We start from the raw sequence: 16,566 nt of genomic DNA, 5'->3' as shown, positions 1-16,566 counted from the left end.
AAAGGCCTTTCAGGTCGCTGGGGCACTCTGGGCGGCAAAGTTCTGTACCCACCAGTGTTGCCAGTGCTCTGTGAGGACCCAAGTTACTGCTATAGTTGAAGGTAAGGAAGAGACGGAAAAGCAGCCACCTGCCCTAGCAGGCCAGCAAGTGAACAAGGAAGCCTGAGAATTCAGCTCCCCAGGGGCCTGAGCAGTACCCCTTGCAGACCAAGGGAAGCAGAGGGATTTTCAGGGAGCTGATAGAGCCATAATTGGATTTAGCCTGGAAATTAGATTTCCCCAGCAGAGGAGGTACCCCTGTTGCAAGTGACCAGATGCCATGGTGGGGGTGAGGGTTGGAGAGATGGCCCCTTAGTGACCTCCTGCCCCCAGGCTATCCACACAGGCACCCAGCAGCACCCATCTGATGATCATATGGAGGACAACTCACATGTGCAGGGAGAACAGTCTGGGGAGGGAGGGCTCTTCCCCTGTGCCAATGGGGCACCCTAGGCCAAGTGCAGGCCAGGTCCAAGGCAGCACTGCTTAGCTCCAGGACAAGGGGGATGCTGAGCAGGTAGTCAAAAGGACAAGGGGGCTGTGGCAGTACTTGATGCAGGAGGCTCAGGGACACATCAGGCAGGGATACCTGTAAGGGCCCAGAGAGCTTGAAGTCTGGGAGCTGAGAGCCTGGGACTAGGAGTGACTGGGTGACTGTGGGCTGGACATGGCAGAGGCAGGCCTCACCTGGATGCTAGTGCAGGGAGAGGCAGGTGAGTATCCCAGCTGCTTTTCCTCGGTGGGAGGCCTGAGCACAAGGGGCCACCATGAGAGGCACCTAAAGGGGTGGCCTGAGATTCCCACTGGGGCAGGTCTCAGATACTTGCTCCATGTGCCAGCTATGGCACACCCCAAGTCTCCTTGGTTCCCTGGGAAGTGCCTGTCAGAACTCATGGAATGGAGATGGATAACTCTCCCCCAGGCCCCAGGCTGGCATTCAGGGAAGTCCCCTTGCTGTCCCTCCTGTACCTGACCCAGATTCCAGCTGCAGCCATAGCCCAAGGGTGATGCCCTGCAGGTTCCAAGTGTGGGTATGGGCAGCAAGGATCCACCTCCTCTGGGGTCTCTGTTACAGCCAGTCCAGGAGCACCCCAAGGGCCCAAGTCCCCAGGGCTGGGGAGCCATGGGGCTCTAAATGGAGAGGGTGGGGACTGGCAGTCCCACTGCCCTCTCTGCTTGCACCAGTAGCCACCCACTCCACCTTGGTCATGAATGAGGAAACTGGGCGGGGGGCAATGGAATGGTCAAGTGCCAGGGTATCCTACTGTGTGGAAGCTGGCTAGTTGGCTGCTTCCAACACCAATGCCACCAAGGGAACTTGAGTGGCTCCCCCATCTCTTCCAGCAGAGACTCATACTCACACCCTCCCCAACACACACTCTATCTCAAGGACAGTAGAGCAGCATGCTGGGGCAGTGATGAGGGTTCAGGCTCAGAATGCCACCCTACCACACTCTGGGGTGTGCAAAAGACCAAGGCATTCCTGAGGAGGGGGCTGAGGCTCACAGCTAGGCTGGGACCAAACACAGACAGATCCGATTGGCACCAGAGCCTGGGAGCCCAGTCCCTACTGAGGGGCCAAGGGGCCCATGAAATATCCTGATAGCCCCACTGAGGTATAGCTGGGCAGCTGTCCAGCCAGGTCAAGGGCCACAGTGAGGCAGATACAGCAGTCACCCACACTGGCTACCAGCCTGTGTATACCAGGAACGCCCTTCCCCGCCCCCCCACAAGATGGTGGACCCCCTTCTTCCTGGCCCCCTCTATCACCATGGCAACACCCAGGCTTCTCTGTGAGGGACAGAGCCTCTTTGTGGTGGCACAAAGCCCCTTTGAGGGGCAGTGGAGGTGCAGCCCCCAGGAGCCTGTGGCCAATAAGCCTTTGGGGGGGGTGTGGTGAGGCAGGGCCCCTCAGCCCAGCTATCCCCCTCTTGCGTTGCAGAGCCAAGGAAGCTAGTATGGGAGAGCCTGGTGATTAGCAGCTGGAATGAAACCCCCTGCCGCAGTGCCACCTGCCCCAGCTGCCCACAGGAGGGTTCTTGGGATAAGCTCCACAGCTCTCTGCTAGAGTCTGGGGGATTTCCATGTCTTCCTCATCATTTTGACAAGGAACATGTTCTGCCTAGATAAGTGGCTATGGGGAAACTCCTGCCTGATGGGAAACCAGGCTCAAGACCCAATGGAGACTGGGCACGGGAAGTGCTTGGTGGGCAGACAAGTCAGATGACAGCAAGTCTGGAAGCAGGTCTGCTGAGGGGGCTGCGCATGGCATCCCAGCTCATGGTCCCTCGCTTCTCTCACCTGGCTTCCCCTCCTATAGGGGGTGCCTATCTTTGCCTGCTGGCCTGGGGAGAATGCAACTGGCCCAGTTCTGTGGCCTAGCGCAGGCCTGCTGCAGAAACAACCTCAGGACAGGCTTGTGTAAGAGGGAAACTGGCTATAACATAGTTTGCTCTAGGGTAGGGGAAATGAGGCCCTGAGGGCAATGTGGGCCTGGTGACAGGGACCCAGCACAGAGCACTCCTGCCCACACTCCAGTGAGGAGGCTGCCTTGTCAGGGCCCCATCCCACAGAGAGGGAGGTTCACCCTACCGGGCTCCCAGCAGTGGAACCCCTCCCCACCCCAGCCTGTAGGTCCTTGCCACCCTGACGGCTGCTGACCAGGCACTTGGCAGTGCCCCTGCATGCTGGGCACCCTGCCCGGCAGCCCTCCCCAAGCAACCTCAATCTGACCCACTGCAGCTTTGCTAACTAAGCCACTGGGGTGGGGGATCATGGCCCTGGGGCAGCAGCTGGGGGTAGAGCTGGCCCCAGGAGAGATCAATCCCTTTGTAGGCAGCTCTACGCGGGTCCCAGAGAGGCTGCCAAGGGACCAACCCTGACATGGCAGTGTCCACTGAGTCAATAAGCACCCCCTCCACCCCCACCTCTCCCTCCCTGTCTGGTTTCCCCGTCACATTCCTTCTAGCTGCTTGCGGGCACCAATGTGCCTGCATTGGACAATCATTAGCAACAGCAGGTCAGTTTTCTCCACAGCCCTGGGAGGGATGGGGGTGGTGGGGCCTATAGAGAGGGGGGCTCCCAATAAAGCCCAGCCCAGGTTCTCACTATCCTTGCTGCTGGGGCCTGGGCTTAGCAGGATCCTCCTCAGCCTCCTAAAGGAGGTTCCAGGGGAAGAGTGAGATGTGTGCAAAAGTTGGTCCCTCATTTATTCCCTCATTAGGAACACTGGAGACCCTAGCAGGGAGACTCTGCCGGGCCTTTCCAGTACAGTGCCTGGGACAGGACCAACAAACACCAAGGTGGCAGGAAGACCCTCCAGGAAGACCCGAGAGGATGGCTTCAGCCATGGCCACCTGGTTCTAGATGGTTCAGAGGTGAGTGTGGGTGAAAGAGTAGAGCACGCCCTGCAGAGGGAGGTTCCAGGCCCTTCCAGCCTTGCTCCTGGCCCCACAGCATCAAAGGGCCAAGTCCCCTCTAGTCTGTTTCTGCCCAGGGTCAACAAGCATGTGACCATGGCCAGCTCAGGCCTCTCCTGGGGCCCCCAGGAACATCCCTTCCCTCCCAGAAACGTAGCTGGCTACCAGCCTTGCTGCTCCTAACCCCCTCTCCAGGCTGGGAGCCAGCTCAGCTGCTCCTGAAGCTAGGGAGTGCCCATGGCAACAGGTCCAGACACCACCAACCTCCAGCCAGCAGCAAACTCCCGCCTTTTATATGCAAATGACCCAGTGGGAAAGGGCAGGGGGCTCCACTCCACCAGCCCCAGCACAGACTTCAGGCCCTGCACGTCCTCTCTGGCTCCCCTACCCACCCACACATACCAAGAGAGCCTGCTAGGGGCTGGACTTGTCTGTGTGTCCTACCCCTGCCCAAAGGAGGTGGGAACACTGCAGAAGGCAGCTTACAGTTTGGGGGCCTCCTAAAACTCACCTGCAGGCACATGTGAGCAGCCACCCACAGAAGCATGAACACACCCCCCCCCCCCAAGGATGCACGATACACCCACAGGCACATTTACACCCACCTATGCTGTGTGGTGGCTGCTGAGCTCACTATAGCTGCTCTGTGGGGCCTCACCTGCCCCACCGGAAAATGGGTGGTGGGTAGCCTGAAAGTCCTGACAGGTCCTAACTGGGGGAGGGGAAAGTAGGACTAGCACTCCTTAGCCATTGTGGCTCATGCTAAGGGTCAGCATCCTACACAGACCCCGTTACTGTCTGGAACATCTGCAAGGCTGCTGCCCCCCATTCAGACCGCTGAAGCCAGGCCTGTCTGTGGCACCACAATCTGCAAATGGCCCCAGTCTCCGGTCCACACCGACATCTCTCTGTAGCAGGTGAGGGTGGCCGGGCCACAGACCCTGGACAGAAGCACCCAGTCAGCACAGAACTGCCTACAGCACACCAGCACCCTGGGGCAAATCCTACTGCCTTTGAAGGACCTGAGAAGAGTTACTTTTCACTAAATTACATTTAGCATATTTATTAGCACAAGTATTAGGGAATAGCTGATACATGTCCTCAAAAGGTCAAAGAGAGTGTTGAACTGATGAATTGGGAACACACCATAATGAAAAGGAGCAATCTGAAATGATGACCCAATGGACATTTTAAACAAACAACAGCAGACAGGACACGGCAGCAAATCCGCAGAGTGAGGTAGCAGAAAACATACTCAAGGCAGTCCTTCCAAAGCAGCAGAAAATGACAAAAAGTTGATGAAAGAGGGAAGACAGGAGATGTAGAAAATAGATCCCAGGGCTAAACTTCCACAGAACAGGAATTCCCTGAGGCAGGAAGAGTGGATCGGCACCCCACAACATTGCCAGAAGCGGGGCTTTCTGTCCAGAAAACAAGCTAAGAAAAGTGTGGATATGCCTATTTCTGGCATTTTACAATTCATTCTTGGTAGGCTGATGTTTCCCCCAGTCTCCTAAACGTTTGATATCGGCTCTGCAGTATGGGAAGGAGGCCCACCTCGCCTGATCTGCTGGCTGTGCAAACGTTCCCAGTACCCAGGCGCACTGAAGTCTGGGTTCACATTCTCCACCAGGCTGTCCACATCCTGGCGGGGCTGGACATCGTCCATCCCCAGATGTCAGCTGCACATCGTCTTGCCCACTCACCATCTCTTGTGTTGCAGACACTTTTACAACCAGGAATAGCTGACAGCTTTGTTAAACAAGATGCCTGGCCTCCTTAAATCAAGATCTTTAAAAAAGTTAACCTAGCTCTGAAATTCCTTAAGGAAACTTCATAGTGAAATTCCTGGATTTTCAGAGTCATGATTTGCCATTCACATGATCCATCTTTCCCTGGGAGGGAACAAACATGGCTCACTGGGAGCTCACCAGATTGCCCAGAGAAGTCCAGGCTATTTCAATTGGGGGGTCACCCTACCATAGGCAGAAGCTCCAGGCAACATCCCTTGGGGTACAAGGGCTGCTGAGAGGTTGAACTGTATTTTCCAGCAATGCCCTGATATGCCATGTGCCTTAAGATGACTAGCTGTTCCTAGCAGTCCTTTGTTAGCTGCCTGTGGGGAGTATTTTTACTGTCTCAGGATATCTGTGCATCTGTGGACTGATGAGTATAAGAGATTAGGTATTAAAAAAAAAGAGAGAGAGAGAGACACTAGATATGAATCCATGAAACACAAAGTTCAGCCAAGCCAAACAACAACAACAACAACAACAACAACAACAAAAACCCAAACGATACACACAGATGCCTGTACACACACAAACATGAAAGTTAAGTATACGACGGATGTGTTCATTAACTAGAAGGTAGGAACGTTTTCACAATATATTTGTATATCCAATCCTTACAATGTACATTTCAAACAGCTTACAAGTTTATCAATTACACTCAGTGAAACTGAAAAAAAATGAAGTAAAACAAAGGAACATTTTAGCTATTTTAATTTTACAAATTCAGTTGCTTAAAAATAAACTTGAGGGGTGCCTGGGTGGCTCGGCTGGTTAAGCATCTGACTTCGGCTCAGGTCATGATCTCATGGTTCATGAGTTCGAGCCCCGCATCAGGCTCCGTGCTCACAGCTCAGAGCCTGGAGCCTGCTTTGGATTCTGTGTCTCCCTCTCTCTCTGCCCCTCCCCTGCTTGCTCTCTCTCTCTCAAAAATAAACATTAAAAAAAATTTTTTAATAAAAATTTAAAAAAGTAAACTTGAAAAATGTAAAAAAAAATTCCCAACAACACCCATCTCTTGTGTTCCATATGCCTTTTCTTTTATATTTTAAAATAAAAAAGATTATAACAGAGTACTATGAACAATTGCACACCAACAAATTGTATAACCTAAATGAACAAATTCCTACAAACACACAATCTACCAAAACTGACCCATGAAGAAACAAAACCTGAGCAGACCTGTAACTAGCAGGGAGACTGAATCAGTATTCAAAATCCTCTCAAAAAAGAAAGGCCCAGGACCAGATGGCTTCACTGGTGAATTCTACCAAATATTCAAAGAGGAGTTAACATTAATATTCAAACTGTCCCCCAAAATTGACAAGAAATGAGCAGTTACTAACCCATTCTACAAGGCTGGAATTATTACCCTGATACCAAGCCATAAAAGAAAATTATAGACCGGGGCACCTGGGTCGCTTAGCCGGTTGAGCATCCAACTTTGGCTCAGGTCATGATCTCACAGTTCATGAGTTTGAGCCCTGCATCAGGCTCACTGCTGTCAGCAGAGAGCCTGCTGTGGATCTTCTGCCCCCCTTTCTCTCTGCCCCTCCCCCCCCTCAAAAATACACATTAAAAAAATTATGGACCAATATCCCTTATGAATATTGACGCAAAAATCTTCAACAAAACACCAACATACTGAATTCAGCAGTATATATATTTTTAAATGTTTATTTATATATTTTTGAAAGAGAGAGAAAGAGGGCAAGCACGTGTGCATGCACACACTGGGGAGAGGCAGAGAGAAAGGTAGAGAAAGAATCCCAAACAAAATCTGTGCTGTCAGCACAGAGTCCAACATGGGACTCAAACTCATGAACCATGACATTATGACCTGATACGAAATCAAGAGTCAGATGCTTAACTGACTTAATTGCCCGGGCACCCCATGAATTCAGAAGTATATTAGGATTATACATCATGACCAAGTAGGATTTATTCCTAAATGCAAGGATGGCTTACCATATGAAAATCAATCAACATAATACCCTGTATATTAACAAAATAATGGGGGAAAATGGTCATTTCATTGGGGAATAAAAGACAAAATTCAACACTCTTTTATGATATAAACACAAAACAAACTTGGAATAGAAAGAAACTACCTTCATATGATAAAGGCCATACATAAAATGTTACATCATACTATGTATGCTACACATCATATTGTCACCACAGCTTACATCATACTCAATAATGAAAGACTTAAAGCTTTTCTCTTAACATCAAGAAGGCAGGGATGCTGCTTTTGTCATTTCTGTCCAAGTCTTCTATTAAATATCTTGGATCAAGAACTACCCTACGACCCAGCAATTGCACTACTAGGTATTTATCCAAGGGATACAGGTATGCTGTTTTGAAAGGGCACATGCACTCCAATGTTTATAGCAGCACTATCACAATAGCCAAAGTATGAAAAGAGCCCTAATGTCCACTGATGGATGAATGGATAAAGAAGATGTGGTGTATATATATATATGGTATATATATATATATATATATATATATATATATATATATACGGTGTATGTATGGTGTATATATATATATGGTGTATATATACATTATATATTCATATATTTTATATATATATATATATATATAACGGAGTCTTACTCGGCAATCAAAACAAATGAAATCTTGCCATTCGCAACTACGTGGATGGAACTAGAGGGTATTATGCTAAGCGAAATTAGTCAGAGAAAGACACATATCATATGACTTCACTCATAAGAGGGCTTTAAGATACAAAACAGATGAACTTAAGGGAAGAGAAGCAAAAATAATATAAAAACAGGGAGGGGGACAAAAACATAAGAGACTCTTAAATATGGAGAACAAATAGAGGGTTACTGGAGGGGTTGTGGGAGGGGGGATGGGCTAAATGGATAAGGGGCATTAAGGAATCTACTCCTGAAATCATTGTTGCACTATATGCTAACTTTTTTAATTTAAAAAATGAATTAAATTTTAAAAAAAGAGGAAAAAAATCTTAGATCAGTAGGCAGGAAAAAGAAATAAAAGGTATCCAAATTGGAAAGGAAGAAGTGAAATAATCTGTTTATACATAACATCATTCATGTAGAAAATCCTCAAGATTATACACACACACACACACACACACACACACACACACACACACACTCAGAGCCGATAAACAAGTTCAGTGACGTTATAGGGTACAAAATAAAAAAACAGAAATCACTAACAATGAGCAATTTAAAAAGGAAATTCAGAAAATGATTTTAGTTACAATAACATTAAGAAGAACAAACTACATAGGGATAAACTTAACAAAGGTGAAGGACTTGTACACTGCAAAGTATATAACCTTCCGGAAAGAAATTAAAGATGACATACATAAATGGAAAGATATCTCATGCTTCTGCAATGGATGACTTGGTATTGTTAAGATGTCAATATCACCCAAAGTAATCTACAGATTTAATTCTGTCCCTATCAAAATCCCAATGGCATTTTTTACAGAAATAGAAAACTCCATCCTAGAAGCCATATGGAATCTCAAAGGGCCATGAACAGCCAAAATAGTCATAAAAAAGAACAAAGTTGGAGGTCTCACACTTTCTGATTTCAAAATTTATTACAAAGCTATAGTAACCGAACTGTGTGGTCATAGCATGAAGGCAGACAAAGACCAGTGGAATAGAAAAGAAATAAATCCTCACATATATATGGTCAACTGATTTTTACAAGGATGCAGGAAGGAATTGTCTTTTCAATGAATGGTGCTGAGAAAACTGGATATCCACATGGAAAAGAATGAAGTTGAACCCTTATCTTACAACATATGCAAAAATTAACTCAAAATGCATCAAAGATCTAAACGTAAGACCTAAAACTATAAAACTCTTAGAAGAAAACACAGGGGAAAAGATTTGTGATGTTGGATTTGGCAATGATTTCTTGGATATGACATCAAAAGCATAGGCAACAAAAGTAAAAATAGATAAATCGAACTATATCAAAATTTAAAACTTCTGTTCAACTGACACAATCAACAGAGTAAAAAAGCAATATAGAGAATGGGAGATTTTCAAATCATGTATCTGATAAGGGATTAATATCCAAAATACATAAATAACTCCTACAACTCAACAACAAAAAACAAATAACCCAATTTTAAAAATGGGCAAAGGATGTGAACAGACATTTCTCCAAAGAAAAATATATAAATGGCGAAGAAGTATATGAAAAGATGCCCAATCTTACTGTTAGAGAAATGCAAATCAAAAGCACAGTGAAATGTCACCTTACACTCATTAAATGGCTACTCTCAAAAACACAAAATAACAAGTTTTGGTAAGGATGTGGAGAAATTGGAGCTCTTGCACAGTTAGTGGGATGTAAAATGGCGTAGCCACTATGAAAATCAATACAGTGGTTCCTCAAAAACTTAAAAATAGAATTACTGTACGATCAACCAATTCCACTTCTGGTTATATATCCAAAAGAACTGAAAGCATGGTCTTGAAGACATATTATACACCCATGTTCACAACAGCATTATTCATAAGAGCCGAAAGGTGAAGCAACTCAAGTGCCTACCAATAGATGAATAGAAAAACAAAATGTGACACAGACTAATGGATCATGGACCATTATTATCAATGGAATGTTATTCCACCTTTAAAAGAAAGGAAATTTTGACACATGCTACAACATGATAAATCTTGAGAACATCATACTAAGTGAAATAATCCACTCATAAAAAGACAAATACTGTATTATTCCACTTTTAGGAGGCATCTAAAGTAGTCAAATTTATAGAAAGACAAAGTGGAATGGTGGTTCCAGGGACTAGGGGGAGGAGGTAATGGGTCCACCAATGTTCATTAATGGAAACAGAGTGTGAATTTTGCAAGATAAAAAAGTTCTGGAGATTGGTTGCACAACAATGTGAATATACCTACTGATACTGAACAATACATCTAAGAATAGTTACAATGGTCAATTTTGTGTGTATTTTATCAAATAAACATTTAAAAAGAGCCATCTTGTGTAATAACTTAGAATATGCAAAACATTCTTTTAAATAAATAGATAAAAGATAAAAATTCAAGCATACATAGAGTTGACTATTTAGAAACAATGAAAAACTTATTCAGACATTATACATAAAAATGTATGGATTATAGAATGATGGTGGTCAGGGGTTGAGGGGTAGAGGAAATGGGGAAATGCAGGTCAAAGGTTATACACTTTCAGTTATAAGATGAGTAAGTTCCAGGGGTCTAATGTACAGCATGGTGACTATAGTTAACAACACTGTATCGTATACTTAGTTAGAAGTTGCTATGAGAGAAGTCATTGGTTAATGCTCTCACCATAACAACAAAACAATAGTAATTATATGGGATGAAGGATGTGTCAACTAACTTTATTATGTTTACCACAAAATGTTTACCATTTTGCAATACACATGTGTACCAAATCATCACACTGTATGCCTTAAATTACACAATATTATATGCCAATTATATCTTGACAAAGCTGGGAAAAAAATAGCCAAAGCTATACTCAGAGGTAAATTCATAGTTTTAAATACTTTCATTAGAATACAATAAAGAATGACTATGAACACGAGTACACCAGAGCATAATGAAGAAACACTAAAACATCCTTTGCAGCAAGTTTCCTAAGTTTTCTCTCTGCCTATTTCTAAAGCTCCCCCAGGTATAATACCCAGACAATTTCTAACAGAGAGAATCAACAACATAACTGATTCCAAAATAAAGAATACTCAAATGTGGTTTAAAAAAAAAAAAAAGAATGAAGGGGCACCTGGGTGGCTCAGTTGGTTAAACATCTGACTCTTGATTTCAGCTTAGGTCATGATCTCACAGTCATAGGATCTAGCCCAGCATAGGGCTCTGTGCTGGGTGTGGAGTCTACTTAAGATTCTCTCTCTCCCTCTGCCCCTGTCCCCCACTTGCTCTCTCTTTCTCTCTCTCTCAAATAAAAAGTTGAAAAAATTTTTTAAAAATTTAAAAAGAAGGAATATGAATAAAGTCCTCAAACCAAGATTCCCATTGAAAAGACCAATGCAACTCTGACCACCTTTTACATGCCAGAAACAGAAATTTCTAATGTATAGAGTTCAGAGAGAATAGGACCTAAAGAAGATACAGAAAATTAACCTGTAAGCCTAGGATCACACTGTAAAGTTCTGTCACCAGCTCTTAGGCCCCTGCACACACAAAACAGACACAATAAATCTAAACCTTCCCCTGCTGCCACAAATGGTACCAAAGGTGAGGGGGTGGGCAGTGGGGACACAGACCACCTTGGCCTCTGCTGGATTACAGGCCAGAGCGGAGTGGCAGCCACCATGGCACCTGGCAAGCAGCAGGTTTCTGTTGCAAGAAGGAAGCAAGGATGAGCGGCCTGAAAACAGTATCCACACCAACAGAGTACTGTGGCTCCCGTGCAGGGGCTGTACTGAGGAATCACAGCATGTGCTCTATGCTGAGGCCAATTTTTGCAAGAAACTGGAGAAATGTCAGGAGAAGGACTGCCTCAGGCCCCTGAAGGCTCAAGAGAATGCTGCCTTGCTGAAGGCATCTCTACATCTAGAATGATGCAGAGAGTGAGTCTACATAGACCCTCACTCAGGCAGACCCTGCTGAGTCTGGAGGTGGGTATGGCAAGAAGCAGGGCTGCTGCTGTCACAGGGACCAGGTATGGCTTTTATCCTGAAGGCAACAGGGGGATCTCATGTGAGGGAGAAACCAGACAAATATTTGCTGAAGGAGTCAATAAGAAAACCAGGCCCAGCTCAAAAGCTTTCCCTGCCTCCCAACCAGCTTCAAGGAAGGGATAGCTGACACTCCTCCACTCTCACCCAGCCCCCTCCTCCCACCCAAGGCAGCTGTTCTCAGACCAGGGGTCTTGTCTGAGGTTCACTCCTCCTGCTCATCGACTGTGGGGGTTGCTCTAAGCAAGCAGAGCAGGACAGCTGGAGTCATGGAAGGGGGACAGAGTTACCAGGAGCAAGGGGGACGTGCCTGCCTGCGTGCTAGGTCCAGGCTTCCCACAGGGCACGAGGCTTCTGCCTGTTACAGATGGCCGCCTTCCCTGCACCATGCCCCTGGGGAATCGCCCACCCCCACCCCTGGCAACACTACACCTCTGGATGTATTGGCCCCATAAAGACAAGAGCCTGCAAGCAGAAAGGCTTAATTAAAAATTAACCAATGCCCTTGTTTCAAAGGTTTGGCAAATAAACGTCTGGAATTATTTCTTCAAATACAAATACTGAGATAGTCTCATTATAACCAATAGCTCCCTACAGATAGGCAAATGCCAGAGAACTGTCACCAAGAAGACTGGAAAGGGGAGGATGCGCTTGCCTGGAGCAGGCCTGGGAGCAAAGCCCAGCTCTGCTTGCTGAGCCTCAGTTTCCCCATCATAATCCCCCACCCCCTTGCTGGGAGGCCTAAAAGAGAAGATGGTTTTGGTCCCACACAAGTCCCTGCCTCAGTTGTGGTCCTAGCCATGGCCTGCCCACCCTGGGACTCTGGACAGATCACCTGCCACCCTGGGTGACAATGAGCCTGCCACTAACCCTGGACAGATGGCAGGTGAGGCTGATAGTCTGTGCCCATTGAGGGGGCAGGGAGCAAAATGGGGAACTTTGGTGCCATAGTCATTTGGCTTCTGTGGTTCAGTCTTGTGGCCTCTCCCAGCCCTTCAGGCACACCCAAGGGAGCCTGGGCCAGCAGGATCCAGGAGGCACCTCCCTTGGCCTTGATCTTGGGCCTGGGGTATGGGAGCTGAAGAAAGATGCTGTTTTGTGAAGGGTGGGCCTTGCTGGGGTTGAGACCCCTTTATCTACACCATCCCAGACTCCTCAGTGGCCCAGGCCTCACTTTCCCCATCTATATACTTGGTGCCCCCCACCCCTAGGCACTGTGGCTCAGATCCCATGGGCAGCAATGGCCCATGGGGGTGCCAGCATCTCCCTCCAGGGCAGAAAGTAAAGGCCGTGGGAGCATGGGATGGCAGCATCTCTGCAGCCTCATTATCTTGCAAAATGCAGAGAGCAGCAAGTACATTCAGACGAATGAATGGCCTAATTAGGATTTCACAGAGAGTGAAAATATTTTGAAAAGAAAAAGTTTAACTAAAGGCATATTCAAAATACCAAACTCATCAACTGCTAACATCAACCTGGCAAGATGTGCCGTGGGGGTGGGGTACTTCTATCTCCCCACCTGATAGTGGGCAGTCTTCCTATGAGTGAGATAAGCTGGGGGTTGGGGGGCTGGGTAAATGCAGGGCCAGGGTAAATGCTACTGTGGGCTTGCAGAGACTGGCCAGGAGAGCCAGCACAGCACCATCTTGCCTGGTGGCCTGGGTGATGTAGGCCTCAGTAGGCTGGCACTGCCGCACTGACCATACCACCAGCCGTGAATCACCCTGTACGAGGGATGGCACAGCCAGAAGCTGGCGCAGCGCTCATGCCATAACTGCAGCAGACCACCAGCTGTGCCAAGTTCTTCACAAGGCCAATAGGGTGAGCAGAGCCAGGGTATGAACCCAAGTCCCACCACATAGAATGTTCTTCCTTCTGCCCTGCCTGAGAAGAATGGGTTGTTGGAGTGGGAAGGGGCTTGGGGCTCCCCTGGGGATTTGCCCACCTGGATATGACCCATGAGTCTAATCACAAAGGCCCTCAGATGCCTGGCTGAGAGTCACAAAGGAGAGACAGCAGCCGGTCTGCACCAGGCTCTCCAGCCACACCAACAAGGGCCCAGCAAAGGCTCTACGAGGGCAGGAACCTCTTCTCAGTAAACAAGAGTGCTCAGAGGAGGGACAGGCTCTCTTGCAAAGGCTCCGAGCCATGGGGAGACCAGCGTAGGACATGCCACAGATACACACAGGGAGGGCCGACTGTCTCCAAAGAGTGCCAGGCTAAGGTGACTCCCACAGAAGTCACAGGGAGAGGGACCTGACAGAGTGGTTCCAACACACACATGCAGAATAACGTGCAGAATAACCATGACTTTTGAGGACAAAAGACTGATTGAGGGGAAGCTCTGGCCTGATCTTAATCTTTAACTAGGCAGTGGGTGTCGGCTAAGGGCTGGGAGCTTACCACAGACACCGTAAACCTGAACACATTACACGATGCTTCCAATTTCCAGTGACAGAAAATGTTAGCCAAGAAATGGTTCAGATACAAGTGAAAAACAAAGTTAAATCCTCACCTTCTGTTTCTATCAAAATAAATTCTAGATGAATGAAATCTTGAGTGTAAAATGTTAAACTACCTCAGGGTAAGATAAGGGTGTATTTACCTCATTAGGTGCTCAGGAAGGACAATGGGATAACTGAAAAGGGAAAACATTCAATGGATTTCACCACAAAATATGAAAGATCTCTGAAGATGAAAAACTGTCCTAAACAAAAATTGAAAGATGGAGAAAGAATGTGCAGTAGGCCAACAGATGAGGGATGAATTCATACTTTAATAATAAAGACTCCTATCAATGGCTGAGATACACATCAAAACACCAAAAAACCCCAGCATGGGGCAGGTGGTCACAGGAGCATAGCCATGCTCAGCACAGCTGTGTGGAGGCCAATGACAAGGTCACTGAGGGGCAAGGCCAGGCTGGGGGTGGTTTACCAGAGGTGGTATTGGTGCTGGCATGGCTGCAATGGAGGGCACCCATGTACCCCAGGTATCAGCATCACTCCCTTACCGCCTTCTGGCTCCCCCTTCTCGGGGAGCCCTGCTACTCTCTTCACTACCTGGCAATTCTACAGGTGGTCACTTTCTCTGTAGCTGCCTCCTCAGCCAGGCTGGGGGCTTCCCAGGGGCATGTCTGTGCCTGATGTGGTCACAAAACCCAGTGTCTGATATAGAGCTCAGCACAGGGGTGCTGAATGGCTGAAGGCGAGTATGGGAGATACATGGGTGCTTGCCATCGAATGCTGTCTCAATTTAGTCCCAAGGCCTCCCCATCCCTATCTCCCTTTTGATGTGGGCAGGGCTGCACCCCAGGGCCTACAGAACAGGGAGCCCCTAGCCAGAGCCCAGGTTCTGCTTCCCAGTTTGTGAAACGGTTTCAGCCCAGAGCAGAGATGGCACGAACGCCACTACTATCCCTCCAGTGCCCATGGCAGACATGACTAATCAATTACTATGGCAGATAAGAATAATCAATCACCACATTCAAGAAGAGCAGGACAGAAACAAAAGAGAGGAAAAGGCAGAGAGAAGCACAGAGAAGACAAGAGAAAAACTGGGAGAAGACCAGGAGGAGGTGGCAGGGATACACAGGGACAGAAAACAAGCAAGCAGTGCTAGGAAAGCAGGCAAAAGCAGCAGGCAGGATAAGGGAGACCCTGTGACCAGAGCTATCATTTGGTGTTTGGCTGGTCTGCAGACCTGAGGCCTGGTGGCCTACCAGGAGTTAAGGGGGGCAGGGGCCAGCCCCCTGCCAACCTTGCCCCTAGAAACCATGTCACTCATGCCACAAAGCAATGCCAGGTTCTGAGCCCAGGATGCAGCCTGGGCCTCTGCATCCCAATCCAGAGGTCCCCATGTGGCCCAACAGCCCACGACTGAGATGCCTGGCCTGACCTTGATCTGCCCAGGTGGTACACCACCAAATGGCAGCTTCCCACACCCACGGTCATGTGGAACAAGGAAGAAGGAGCCAGGCCCTGTCCCTCCCTGTTCTATAGCCCTTGGCATAGAACACTGAGGTGTCTAGAGGCCTGGGGTCTCCCAAGTTTGTCGCCTCTGCCTTCTCCCCACCACTTGAGTATGTCACTGGCTGGGCCAGGCCGTCCCCGCTGGATACACAGTACCACTGAGAATTCACAGGACTGGGTTGACCAAGCCTCCCATGGAGACATCACCCAGTGGGGCAGGAGCAGATGCCCAGGCTGGGGACTGGGCACCCATACTGGTGGAACAAGAGTGACCAGAGGCATTTTTATGAGGCATCTCTGTAAATACAGCCACCAGAGCAAACCCTGAAAGACCAGGGTTCAAACAGGACATACCTTCCCACCATTCAGAAGGACCTGGGGGACACAGGGACCACACAGCCTCCCAACTCTGCCATACTTCCCAAGCACCATACCCTAGTCTTGCTGGAGGAGTGACTACCAGATGAACCCACAAACACAGATAACATCCAAGGACACGGGCCAGCACGTGACGGCCTGTCCCCAGCTGGTAGCTCTAGTCTCCCCTGGGCAGCAGGGACCACCTGAGCTAAGAGCCAAGCCTGTTGGGCTATGCCGATACCAGACATGGCTATAGCAGGCATCCA

The 16,566-nt window shown here is 47.9% G+C and overlaps 1 protein-coding gene across 6 annotated transcripts in view; it reads right to left on the bottom strand.

Annotated features, from left to right (window-relative positions):
• Positions 1-16,566, bottom strand: part of ARVCF (ARVCF delta catenin family member) — a 55,755-nt gene that overhangs the window by 33,099 nt on the left and 6,090 nt on the right. Inside the window, exon 1 of one of the 6 annotated variants that reach the window (XM_047826944.1) lies at positions 727-772. The exons of the other annotated variants lie outside the window; for them this stretch is intronic. The gene's annotated coding sequence lies outside the window, so the exon portion shown is untranslated. Of the gene's footprint in view, positions 1-726; positions 773-16,566 lie in introns of those variants that run through there. 6 annotated transcript variants of the gene reach the window in all.

This window comes from Prionailurus viverrinus, chromosome D3, assembly GCF_022837055.1.
Source record: "Prionailurus viverrinus isolate Anna chromosome D3, UM_Priviv_1.0, whole genome shotgun sequence".
NCBI lineage: Eukaryota > Metazoa > Chordata > Mammalia > Carnivora > Felidae > Prionailurus > Prionailurus viverrinus.
This window is presented reverse-complemented; position numbering and strand designations above follow the sequence as displayed.